A 14,722-nucleotide genomic window follows, 5' to 3' on the forward strand; every position below is an offset into this window, starting at 1 on the left:
CAAAGTTTAATTGCACAAACATGACTATTCAGATGGCCGACCATAGCATATCACGGCCACTAGGTGTCATAGAAGACATACCTGTTAAGATCGGGAGGTTCTTTATTCCCGTTGACTTCATTGTACTTGACATCCCCGAAGATGCCCATACTTCTATTATTTTAGGGAGACCATTTTTATTTACTGCCCGAGCAGTAATAGATGTCGAGGGCAAGACATTGACTTTTCAGGTTGTGGACGAGGAATTGATATTCCATCAGTCTAAGTTCCGGAGGGCTACCATGCAAGCTCAGCCTTGCAATGCCCTCTCTTCTATTGACCCTATTATTGACACTCCAAATGAGAATTTGGAGCATTGTGCTGCTATTGTGACCCCTCCGCCTCAGGTTGAGAGCAAAAAGGAGGAAAGTTCGTCTATTTTCCTTCTTTGCAGTACAGATGAAAATAATGCAGAGCTGTCAAAGGGCATTGTGCAATTAATGTCAGTCAAAGTGGGAATGACGATGTTAAAGCCGGTGAGAAAGGAGTAAGGATGAGAAAAGTTCGCGCGTATGTGGACGCCAACTATTCTCCTCCTAACGAATCAAGTTCAAGCTCGTGGAAATTGAAGAGGACTATTAATGTTGCTGAGATGACGTCCTCCAGTCAGGAGCCCTCCAAGGGGCTACTGAATTGCCTTGGGAAGTGAGCGGGGAAATGCCCCGTGTACCAATTGTATAAACAATTTTTAAATTTTCCGTTGAATTTTATTTATTGCTTTTAATTAGGACAATTAGAATTTAGACACTTTTAGCGTAGATTAGAGACTAAAGACTGTTACTTTGCGTATTTGGTATTGTGGGATATTTTTGCGAGTGTTTTTATGTAGGTTTGGGGAATTTTACGCAAATTCAAAGGAATAATGGCGAATTCAAGAGCTTCCACGAGGAAAAGAGCTCGATCGAGTGCTTTTTGTACTCGATCGAGTGGATTCTGTTCGATCGAGTGATTCCATATTGCTTGATCGACTAAAGCTGAAAAGGGGAGTTCTCGATCGAGTAACTTTTTACTCGATCGAGAAGATGCATACAAGAAGCTCTCGATTGAGTAGTTTTAAACCACTCGATCGAGTGATTTGGGAAATGACACGCAAGGAGTTTTCTTTAACTTCCTTCTTTTTCTTTCTTATTTCATTTTATCTTCATTTTTTCGACCCCTTTATTATTTGCGATCAAAAACCCCAAAATCCTTCATTTTTCTTGCCCATTTGCCAAATCCGCCACCTACATTGTGTTTACCGTTGATTAATCGTCATTTGCCCTCTGTTTTCCCTTTGATTTACGCTCACTTACATGGTCTATTAAGGGAATTAGGGATCCGCGGTTTTTCGATCAAAAATCGCCTATTTTGCTTGTTTCTTGTCGATTAATTGTTCTTTGTGGGTTCTATATCATCAAGTAAGTGATCCTTACTCTTCTATATCCTTTAATTTCTTTAATTTTTGCTTTTTATGAGGATAATCAAGGGTTAGGGTTTCGATTTTCCGTTTGGGTCGATATTTTCGACTATAATTTTGATTTAATGCTTAATTTGTCTTGCTTGATGATCAATTCGAATGCCTCATTGATTTTTACTTGTTTAATTCGAATTTTTGCGAGAAATTTGCGATTAGGTCTATTTTCAGTCAAAATTTTCGACTGTCAACTGGGAATTGCTGCTGCCATATGCTTAATTCGACTTAATTGTTGCCTAATTTGCTGCCATTGTTGCTTGTTACTCACACCCTATCGCTGCTACCTGGTGTATTCGAAATTTTTGAGGAAAAGTTGGCAATTTTTGTGCTGTAGTCGAATTTTTCGACTAATTAGGAAAATTTTCATACTGTTTTCACGCTGTGTTCATGATGTTTAGCTGCTGTTTTCTTATCAAATTCCCCTGCCCTATTTATTCAGGATGGATTCTAGCTCTCTGCCCTTCACTAGCTCGACTTCTAGTCCATCCTTGTCTGAGACGGTGGTCCCTGCTGTCACCACCGCCTCCACTTCTGTTAGTACCGCAGCCCCTGTGTTCTTAGTCTCTGCTGCTGGTACAGTTTTTACGCCTGCTAGCACTGCTGCTAGCCCTGTCACCTTAGTCACAACCACCACCACTACTAGCACTGCTGCTAGTCTTTCTTCCTTAGTGGTGGTCACGGCCCACAACCTCTACTTCAGCCACGACGGACTCACCGCAGCTGCATTTTGCTTTCGAGCGGCCCAAGTGCCTCGCACCGTCCCGGACGGGCTTCTACTTCGGGTTCTAGAGGCGGGGCCGAGGTCGTGGACGTGCTCGTTCTACGCCAGCTTCTAGTACTTCTACGTCTGCTACTCCTAGTGGCACGGCTACCATCCGAGGGGACGACTCCCTCGACTCCCACCCTGAGTACCCGCAGGTAATTTTCATTAATGGTGTACATCGTAAGAGGTTTTATAACCTCGTTGGGTGTGAGTTTTTCCCTACCCGGTTCTTAGGACCAGGGTGGCACTTGAGAGACTCGGCTTCTACGAGTCGGTTTGTGAGCTTTTACGGGGCACGGGGATGGCTGGACTCATCACTATGAGCGGCCATACCTTTCGGAGCCGAGCCTCGAGTTCTTTAGCTCCTTCAACTTCTCCTCCGGGGCACACGACGCTGCCCCCACTAGTCTTACCGTGTCATTCCGGTTGTTCAACCGGACTTTTTCGATGACTTTGGAGGAGTTTGGTACCAGACTCGGCCTTTCCTTTACAGGCGACACTGCTGCCCCTAGGAAGGTCATTCGTTAGCTTTGGCGGACCTTGGCCAGACCACCTTTCCCGAGCGAAAGCTCGCGCAGGTCCACCTTCCCCCTGCTCGTTACTTTCTTAGACTGATGGGGAGCACCATTTTTGGCCGAAGGGAGCCAAATAACATCAACAACAACGAGCTCTCCATCTTAGGCGATTACCTGAACATTGACTGCGAGGGTCCTTTTACCCTCAGCATTGCCTATCTGACCGCCCAGTACTTCCAGGCCCAGGGGGAGAAGGTGACGGGATCTATTGTCTGCGGTGGCATAGCCACCATTCTTGCCCGTTCCCTTTTCCATGTCTAGCCTCGTGACTTACCGTACCTAGAGGGAGAGAGGTATCTGAGCCTAGATGCCATGCATTCTTAGCATTGGCTGACCACAGACTACCGGACATGGAAGATAGACGGTTCCTTGTCCGTGTACTTACCTTGCACCACTTTCCCCCGTCTAGCCCCTTTGCCTACTATCGCACGGGGCGCCCGACTTCCACCACTACCTGACTATCACCTCCAGGTCCGCCCACCTAATACTTTACCCGCCGCTAAGAAGCGGCGTAGACTTGAGACCGGAGAGGGGTCCACACCTTCTGGGAGCGGCCAGCCTTCCACGGCCACTCCTACACCCATCCCGACCCCTACTCCTACTCCTACTTCCGCACCTGCCGACCAAACCCAGACACAGACACAACCGGTCCTACCGGCTAATTTCGTACCTCCACCACCCTTTGAGGTGTCCTCGGTCATGGACCAAGGGCGTCGTGACGGTTTGTTAGTTGAGATTGCAGAGAGACAGGCTCGTATGGAGCGGGACATAGCTTTGACTTTGTTCCCTCTATACGAGTACCACATGCAACGACGCCGTCCGATCCCAGAGGGTTGGCCACACCCTTCCTTTTACTGGTACCCAGCTGAGAGGTACCCGGAGTCTGCTGAGGAGGAGGAGGAGGAGGAGAAGGAGGACGAGGATGCGGCGGTAGCGGCAGAGAGAGCGCGAGCTGAGTAGAGGAGGAGGAGAGAGCGGGAGGTGGACCCGGACTTCACGGTGACGATGGAGGAAGTGCGTGACAGCGACGAGGAGGCTGACGAGTAGCTGCTGGTCTACTCACTTCCCCAGTTTTCTGGCTGGTTTGGGGAAGTTCGCGTTTTGTATGTCCTTCTCACTCTTTTATTTTTTGTCTCCTATTTATTTTAATATTTTTTATTCTTTATTGGTTGTATATTCCCGTTCCCCTGTATATATCTGCTGGTGTATGCTGGAGGACAACGAGGGCGTTGTTCGTTTTGGTTTGGGGAGGGTATTGCACCCTTTTGAGTCTACATTTGCATTTGTTTTGCATTCACGTTTATTCATTTCAGCTTGCATTGTTTATTTATTTCATTAAAAATCAAAACCAAAAAAATTAGAAAAATTTCAAAAATTCAAAAATTTTCACGTTTATTTTTGCATATAGGTTGAGTCGGAACGATAGATTTCCGTGATGAAACTGCACTATAACTTGTCATTTTACTTGAGCCTTGCACTTCTGTTGATAGTTATTAGCTTTGTCATACGCATAGTTTACGAGTTTTTGTTCAAATATAGCTGACTGTTTAGACTTGACCTGATAAATTGACAACCTACTTTATAATTTCTGAGGTTTAGAGCCCATAACTGGTGACATTCATGACCACTTCATTAGGAATTGAGAGTAGTACTCCTTGCATAGCATGTTCATCATTTTTGCATTTTTATGACATTCGATTTCTTGTCAAATGCACACATTCGGGTTTGTGGTCGGTGTCACATGCAGGGAGGTGCTTGCAGATTTCCCCCTTTTCTTATATTTTTCACCCATTTAGCTCCACTTAAGCCAAAACTTGCCTTTTTGACCCATTAGCTACATCCCAAACTGAGCCTGCCTAGTCAAGCTAGTTTAGTATGTCCTTTTGTGGTACATTTTTCCGTCTGCAGTTTGGCCCGTGTGTATATGATTGGAGTTGGTGAAAATAGAGGAAGGAGGAAAAAGAAAGAAAAAAAAAGGAAAAAAACGTGAAAAAGAAAAGAAGAAAAAAAAAGAAAAAAAAAGGAAGTTATGTTTCACGTGAAAGAAAGAAAAAAAAAAGAAGTTTGAAATTTTTTGATTTGTTTTAGTTAATTCATTTAGACGGCGTTAAAAAAGGGAAGTTTGTGACTGTCTAACTCCTACATTCTTATTCCATATTTTTGAGGAGATTGTGTATGAGATTAGTGAGCTGTGTGGCAAATGAAGGGCACTTGTACTTTATTTTTCAGTCAGTTGAGATTCGGATGGTTTTATATGGTCCTGTTAGGAACTAGCTTGACGCTTTTACCTCCACATTACCATAATTTGTTTTGCCTTTTCTCACCTGAACCTCACTATTCCCATATTATTTGTAAGCCCTCGGCTGTGACGGACATTATTGGTTGGAGTGTGTGCATTAGTACTTGAATCGTCTTTCATTTTTGTTGCATGCATGCTATGTAGGTCGCAGTTAGGTGAGTAACTGTTTTTATCTTCTTCTCTTACACATATAACATTCACCCTTTGCTTCATGAGAGAAGAGTGACCACGTGAGAGTCCGATTTTGTTGCTCTTGCAAGGTCGATATGGCTATATTTCTAAACAGCTTATAACTCGTTTGCGTATTGACTGCTTAGCTATGACTGTTAATTTTTGTTGCATTAAATTGGTTCAAGTAGACAAGTTAAGCTAGCTCTGAGTTTTCATTTCCGTTCCATTAGTTGCATTTTAGTTTACTCGAGGACGAGTAAAGGTTCGGTTTGGGGAGATTTGATACGTGCATTTTGTATAGTCTTTTTAGCCTATTTTAGCACGTATTTATATGTACTTTCGTACTGTTTATATTGCATTTTGCCCCCGAATTGGCTACTTTTGTTAGTTTTGTCCGTTTTGTAGAAATGAACGCGAAAGTAGTGGAATCGTACCATTTTTCGTCCTTTTTGCATGCATTTTGAGGAGTCGGGATTTTCCGGAGTGAGTTCCTGCATTGGGATGCGTGAAGCCACGGTTTACGAGGCAGTCGGGCACGAGTTTGAGCTGATTTGAAGGAAGAATACTCGATCGAGTGGTTTTATTACTCGATCGAGTGGTTTCTGTGGCATAAGGTGTTCGATCGAGCAGTTTCACACTCGATCAAAAAGAGCTGGAAAGTGGAGTTACTCGATCGAGTAACAATTCTACTCGATCGAGTAGATTATCTGGAGTTTTACTCGATCGAGTGGTTTCAGACTACTCGATCGAGTGGTTTTGGCTTTCGTGGGCTTTAATTAGCCCGTGAACTTGTTTTAACTTTTGGACTTAGCTTATTTTCTATTCGATCGAGTAGAAAATGGAGTTACTCGATTTAGCTTGTTTTAACTTTTGGACTTAGCTGGAAAGTGGAGTTACTCGATCGAGTAACAATTCTACTCGATCGAGTAGATTATCTGGAGTTTTACTCGATCGAGTGGTTTCAGACTACTCGATCGAGTGGTTTTGGCTTTCGTGGGCTTTAATTAGCCCGTGAACTTGTTTTAACTTTTGGACTTAGCTTATTTTCTATTTAAGCTTATGTTACTAGGTCATTAGCATATCTTTTTATCTATCTTTTATCATTCAATTACACAGTAAAGACTGCGTTCTCTTTTCCTCTTCACTATAACTTTATTTTCGGGGTTATTTCGCTCGGATTTGCTTGTTCTTTACGCCGGATTCTTGCGATTGTAATCTCTTTCTCCCTTTTTAATATTAATCTTTCTTTTGTTCACTTTAATTACTTGTTTTGCTTCATTTAATTTCTGCCCTAATTACTTTTTATCCATTTTTATTATCGTTTATTCATGTTGAATGTTGGTTATTCATTTGTTGTTAGAATTGACGATATTAATAGCGATATGAGTAGCTAAACTTGTTTCATGTTGGGATTAGGGGATCTACGGTAGAAATGTGACGATGTAGTAAATAAGTTAGATGAATTAATTGTGAGATTCTGTCACCATAGCAATATAACTGTATTTACCGACTTAGTTGAGTGCACGCTTCTGAGTCACCCTTTTTAATCTGGCTAAATTTAATCCTGGATCGGAAGATTGGACTAAATAGGCCTGCTATGAACAGTAGACTACCCTGACGAGGACGGAAGTTAAGTTAGTGGTAATTTAGGATAGAAAGTGGACCGGAAGGACCTTTCCATATCCGTCTCGCAGTAATTTATCTAAGTTGTTTACAGTTGAGTCACTGGACTACCGTAGTGAACCAAAATCCTGACATGTCCCTTCTTTATTTATAGTTTATCATCCTTTTTCCGCCTTAATTGCTCTTTCTTTATTTCTCTTTTCTCTACCTTTTTAGTTTAGAAGTCAAATTATAAACACCCCCCATTTGTGACCAAATAGACGGACTCTTAAAGATATCTTGCCTCCCTGAGGAGATCGACCTGACTTCCTTAGCTATATAGTTAGTTTAGTTAGTTATTTTTGATAGGTATACGACAGCCCTGTCAGCACGAAAGAAATGAAGCTAAGCATTTAGAACTGAGATGAATTTATGTGCAAGGATTTATGTTCTAAACACATAAGGATGGTTAGAGAACCATCTTGGCTATATTATTTAAGGAGGATATCTGCTAGAAACGCTCTAGGTAGTAGAACAATGACAGATTTACAACGAAAATTGAGTACACTTTCAATAATGAGATATACAAGAAGGAAGGGATGATATTAGGATTCAGTTTTATGAATTAGAGGAACCATGGTAGTTCGTTCCAACAACCGAAGGTCCTATCCCTACACACTATGAGGACAGTAGGAGTTATTCCAAGGCTAAGGAACGTATCTCTAGATTGGATCTGGACATGTACTCAAACGGTTGTTATAATAAAGATTATACAAAAGGAAATGGTATAAGGTTAGGGAAAGTTCAAAGTGTTGCTAAAACTTACTAACCAACGCCTTTTCATAGGTTAAGCGTGATAAGTCATGCCATTTCAATTAAGTTGAGATGTATAGATGTATTCAATATTTAATATGGATTATAGATTATTTAATAATTGATATGGTATCAGTTTTACATAAGTGATAATACATTCATCGTTTGAGTTTTATTAAAAACTCTTCTATTACTTTGTTATATCCAAATAGGTTGTAAGGACAACGTTGAACCCTATTAAAGTGAACTGGATTAATATAGTATTGACCCCTAGTTGCTTATATGAGGTGACGTCTCGAAGTAGTGATGCGATTGATGGCAAGTTCAAGTGCTATAGAGTCATGAGAGATGACTATTCGATCACATAGGCAGACTGTATGGGATACTCTGTCGGGCTTATGACCGCGATCTAGAAGTTTTTATTTATAGTGGTCGTGGCGAGAGCTACTATAGTATTCTTATGAGTCGAGTCTTTGACTAAAGACTGTTTGCCTAAGATGGCACAATTTCAGAGTGACTTTGATTTGTGTTCTATGACCTTCGTAATTGGGGTCAAATGGGAACGTTTAGGGTTATAATGAGCTGTGTCTATTCGAAGGGAAAAGTGCAATAGTAATTGTCCACCCCTAGTCAGGGTTATCTTATATCTCAAGGCCACTTGAGGAGTAATGAACTGGAAATGCGTGGCAACGCTCGGAAGGTATCTACGGTAGATAATTCCGGTCAGACAGTTATTCTCTAGATAGAGGTAACCACTCATGATATGATCAAATGCAAGTACGACCTGCAAGACACCTTGCATTGAGTGGGAGATAGTAATAGGACAAGATAATTGGTGACGCACACTTGTCGCGGACAAGTGGGAGATTGTTGGAGTATGTGTCCTCGACAATAATGCGATCACATGTTTAAATCTCATAATAAGAATGCATGAGGGAAAGTAATATTTTATTGTCAACTGATCCACATTAATCGGTAATGATTGGATGACTAGAGTTTGACATTACTGTCGAATGACGGTGGTGATCAGTTGATCCCTTAAGGTCATACCTCTAGGCTAACAATCTTAATTGATTAATTAATTAATTGTATGTTGATACAAGTTAATTAATTCCTTAAAATTGAACGAATGATTCTGTGAGTGAGAATTCGTATCTTATTGTAATTCTATTAAATAAGATTCGTACTAAGTAATCAAATTATTTTATTACTTAGGTTTATTTATTGTTTATGAAACAATTGAAATAAGAATGAATGGTTTATTATAAATACAAGTTGTTGTGATTTATAATTCTATGACCCATTTTAAGTACTTGTAATCATTAATTACTAGTCAATTTTTGTATGTGATTTATTTTATTTATATAATGATTTTTAATAAGTTAAAAACGCATTATTAAATAACATGTCTAGTAACATGTCCAATATGTCATACTATACAAATTGACAATTAACAAACTTAAAATGGACCATCTTAAGCTTGTGGGTGCCGTGTATAATTGTAAGATTCATTAATCTCTTATTAGACATTTCTAATAACTATTTAAATTTAGTTTAGTCATAAACTAACTAGATCTTATGCATGCATAACAAAATATAAACATAGTAAGAAGAAATCGATCTACTTACAAGGAGGGCTGAATGGTTATACTAATTGGTCTCCTACCAAATTTGTCTTCTTAAGAAAATCCTAATGCCCCAATGATGAACTTAGATCGAATGGTAGGATCTACTCCTCAAGGAATTGTACCAAGGTAATCACTCTTAATACATATACTAAATTTAGATTCTAGAAATTAGTATATATACCCTTAAAAATAATAACTAATATTATTGTTTACTACCTTTAGAAATGGTGGAATAATATTAGAGATTTTGAACAAATTATTCATAAAACATTTTTATGCGAGAGAGGATGACGGAATATAAGAGAGATAAGCATAAGTTTTCTACACTAGAAAAATGATAACCAAATGTTCTCATATAGAGAAGAGGGAGCCGGTTTTGGCTCTTATTGGGAGCCAAAATTGTTCTTCTCAATTTGCTTTGTCTTCACAAGAAAGGCTAGGTGTAGGTCTAGTTTAGGGTAGTCATGATGGTGTTTCTTAATTAAAAACAATAAACCATAAAACCATAAACAACCTACTTAAAACCGGCACCCATATGTAAAATGGACTCCATTTTATCTTTTGTAATTTGTCATTTGTAATTTGTGTGACATATGACAAGTAATATGTCATTAGGCATAATAATGCATATTTAACAAATTAAATATCATTATATATTTAAATAAAATACATTTAACAAATTAACAAGTAATTCATAATTACATGTAAATAAAATGGGTCACATTAAGTCTAGTTAATATAATCTACAATATCTTGTAATTATAATTAACTAATTACTCTTATCTCAAATGTTTCGCAAACATTAATCAATTTTAGTAATATAAAAAATTAATTACTAAATTGAATCTTATTTAATCAAATTACAATAAGATATAAAACTCTCTCTTATAAATAAAATTTGTTCAATTTAAGGAATTAATTAACTTGTATCAACATACAATTAATTAATTAAACAATTAAGAGTGTTACCCTAGATGTATGACCTTAAGGGATCAACTGATCACCACCGTCATACGACAACAATGTCAAACTCTAGTCAGCCAATCATTACGGATTAATGTGGATCAGTTGACATCAAAATATTACTTTCCCTCATACATTCTTATTATGAGATTTAAACATGTGATCGCATTATTGTCGAGGACACATACTCCAACAATAATAAGGTGTTTAAGGGGTAGGTTGTGTTTTGTTCATTTAATTAACAAAAACATAATCATGCCCTACTAATCATAGGTATGCATGCCTAATTCTTGATAAGAACAATCTTGAGCATGCATTGGGCATACTACCCCACACCATCCGGCCCCTCTCTCCTCTTTTATGATAAGAATTGTTTTTCTTATTGTAGAGGTAGAGATTATTAGTTCTAGTATGCTCTCTTGATCTCTCAACCAAAAATACTCTAAAATTGTTTTGAGATACTACATGAAAATATCATTCAAATACTAATATTTACATCATATTACTAGAAGTAGTAATATACATATATTAGTAATTTAAGGGACACATATACTAATTTCTAGTAACAAATTAGTACATGTCTTAAGTGGGTTATCTTGGTACAAATCCTTGAGGAGTAGATTCCAATATTGAATCTAAGTTCATCATTGGAGCACTAGGATTTTCTTAAGAAGACTAATTTGGAAGGTGTCCAATTAGTATAACCATTCGGCCCTTTATGTAATTGATCGATTTCTTCTTACTTTATGTTATTTTGTTATGCATGCATAAGATATAGTTAGTTTATGACTAAATTAAATTTATATAGTTATTAGAAATGTCTAATAAGAGGTTAATGAATCTTACAACCCCGAATGCACACTTCTGAGGATTTAGTCTCATGTTGTTGTATTTCCGAAGGCGAGCGAAGAATTTCCGAAGGGCGCTGATGTGGTCGTCCCGCTCTTTTAATTTGACGATCATGTCGTCGACGTATACCTCCACTTCCTTGCGCATCATGTCGTGTAGAAGAGTGGTGGCGGTTCTTTGGTAGGTTGCTCGGGCGTTGATTAGACCGAAGGGCATGACAGTGTAGCAATATGTACCCCACTGTATAGTGAATGCAGTCTTGTGCATGTCTTCCTCAGCCATTTTGATTTGGTTTCACCGAGCATACCCGTCCATGAATGATAGAAGGGCGTGCTCAGCGGTATTGTCCACCAGGATGTTAACATGTGGCAGAGGGAAGTCGTCTTTTGGACTTGCTTTGTTTAGGTCCCCGAAGTAGACGCAAACCCGAATTCTCCCGTCTTTCTTAGGTACGGGGACTATGTTGGCCACCCAGTCAGAGTATTCTGAAACTTTGATGAATCCGGCTTTAAACTGTTTGTCTACCTCTTTCTTAATTTTCAGGCCCCACTCGGGGCGCATACGGCGCAACTTTTGCTTCACGGGCTTAGCTCCGCGTTTAATGGGTATCCTGTGCTCAGCAATCTCTCTGTCAATCCCAGGCATGTTGATGAGTCATAATTATATGCATATTTATGCCTCCCCTTAATTACTTTTGTTATGGTTTTCGTGCTAGTTTATATTAATTACATGCCTTTTATACTAGAACGTCGATACTTACGCTCTTTGATGTTTAATGCAGGAATGATGCATTTGAGGAGCAAAGGAATAAAAAGGGCATCGCGGAGTGGGCATGAAGTAATACACGAAGCATGGCACGGGAATCCATAAGAATGAAGGAAGAGAAGTTAAGAAGACAACACGAAGAAAGGAGCTGAAACAAGGGAAATCCTAGATTAAGTAGAAGGAGGCTCGATCGAGGAACCATCAGTTTCTATATTTTCAGCAATTTCCTTAAGTCGGTTATGTTTTATTATAAATACCCATATCGTACCCTAATTTATTTTACGTCTTATTTTTACCTAGTTTCGTAGAACTTATCTAAAAACTCTGTAAAACTCTTAGTTTAGTTTAGTTTAGTTTATTGTTCAGATCTTCTAAGCTTGTTCTTCATTATTACGGTATTGCTATTAATCTTTCCTCAATTATTACTATTTAATCGTTATTCATCTTTTATTATTGTTCATCATATTTCTTATTATTGCTATTGTTGTTCTTCCCTTTAGTATGAGTAGCTAATTTCATATCTAGGGTGAAACGGGATCTAGGTTATTAGAAAAGGGTTAACTTATGAATTGATTGTTAAATTGCTTTTGATTGTTGTTTAATTATCGTCTTACATCTAGTTAATTGATTACCGATCAGAATTGGTTAATTAGTCTTGCATACACTAGGTTTTTCACCTACCGGGTTAAGACTAGTATAGACCACGATAATTGAATCAGACCGACTTAATAATAGCAATCACATGTTAAGTTTAGATCTAAAGGACATATTAGAATCGACTGATCATATGATTTTCAACGATATAAATTGCTCAATTAATGAATTAAATCTTATCCTTGGATGACTACCTAGTGAACCCGGTCTCTAGACTCTTTTAATATTATTGAATTTGTCTTTATTTACATCGCGATTAGTTTAGAAATCAAACCAATCAAACCCCCCTAAAATTGTTAGGTTTAAGACGAACTTAAATATAAACAAACTAGATTAATTAACTCACCTCCATGTGGATTCGACCCTTTCTTGCCACTAGCTACCAGTTAGTAGTAATTTAGGATTTATTTTGATAGGCCAACGACTGAAATTAACCTTATAAAATTTGGCGCCGTTGCCGGGGAGGCAACAATTTTTCTGTTTGTTTTTGTTTGTTCTTATCTTTTGTCTCAGGGAGCATCAGTTCCTTGAGACAGTTTGAGATTTTCTTGTTATTTTCGTGTATGCCCAGGTCTAACAGGTCAGAGACTATACCTTTTGATCCCGTGCTAGAAAAGACTTTTCGGTACAGACGAAAATTTCAAAGAGAAGTAAGTCAGGTGGAAGACTTCAGTACACTTGACTACGAGCGGTTTACATTCGCAGAAGATTTGCGCTTTGAAGAGGACACACTTGTTTCTACACCCGTTACTCCTACAACATTGAAGATGCCAACCTTGGCAAGTCATTCTGAACACACGGTTGATTCTATTCCTAAAGGTTTAAGCTCCCTACCACTGATAAAGGGACTTTTGAGATCAAACCGTCATATATAAGCCTAGTAGAGAGGAATTTATTTGGAGGAAAAGCAGGAGAGGATCCCGCAAAGCACATGGAAAAATTTGTTACATATTGTTGTTCTATTCCTTCTACAGCTGATGTGACTCAAGATCAAGTTAAACAGACTCTATTTCCTTTCTCTCTGAGAGATGATGCAGCAGAGTGGCTACGTGACTTAGATATGGATACCGACGCAATCACTAACTGGACTTCACTAGCTCTTGCATTCTACAAGAGGTACTTTCCACCGCAGAAGACTAATGCTCTAAGAAGCCAGATCACAAGTTTTAAACAAGGTCCTATCGAAGATCTTAATGAAGCCGGGTTCGTTTCAAAAGGCTAGTTCGATCCGTCCCTCATCATGGTTTTCAGATTTGGTTCCTTTGCAAAGATTTTACAACGGGTTGTACGATGATCTGAGCTTTGCTTGATTCCATTTGCTAATGGAGGATTCCGGGATAATACTAATGACGGTAATGCATGGAAGTTGATTGATTAGATAGCTACTCACCTTTGTTGAGTATGGTAACCCCGAGAGGTAGTAAGAAAGGAAGTGGTTGGATAATGTTATTGCGGCACGGTTGGAGGCCTTAACGGCTCAAATAGATGAATTAAAGACATCTCAGTCTTTGGGTAATAAGCAAGAAACTTGATTCATATGGTTCAACAAGTGGTGTCCTGCGAGAGATGTGGGATAGATGGCCACACTGTGGTCAAGTGTATGAGTACCATTGAACAACCAGGCAAGGGCCGAGCAATTGAAGGGGGGAAAACACCGGGAAGCCGACTCCGAGGATCCTCAATAGGCCAAAAGACCTCTGTCTTAGCGACATTAAGATGGAGTCCAAAACGAGGGCCATCCGCCATAATCAAATCCAAAACCCTACCCACCTCCAAAGTGTCCCCAACAATGGTGCCATCATCCAAGTACCATGCCTACATAGTAAGGTCAAAAGAGTCCCGGATTTTGCACACTAAGGGATGCAAAACCAAAGCAAAAAGCAAAGGGCCCGAAGGATCACCCTGCTGGACACCCTAACAAGACCACAAGCAATACTCCCCATAATAAAGACGGGCCGGGCCAGAGTAACAAAACTCCACCCAACGGGAAAGAACCGGGCAACGACGGCGGATTTCCTGAAGCATGGTCGCACGATCAACAAGGTTGAAAGCATTCTGGGAATCAACCAGCAACATAGAAAGTCCCACATCAACACCACGGGCCTCAATGAGCCGATTCAAGGCATGCAAGATAGATTCTCCTCCACC

The sequence above is a fragment of the Silene latifolia genome, unplaced genomic scaffold, assembly GCF_048544455.1.
Source record: "Silene latifolia isolate original U9 population unplaced genomic scaffold, ASM4854445v1 scaffold_491, whole genome shotgun sequence".
NCBI classification, from domain to species: domain Eukaryota; kingdom Viridiplantae; phylum Streptophyta; class Magnoliopsida; order Caryophyllales; family Caryophyllaceae; genus Silene; species Silene latifolia.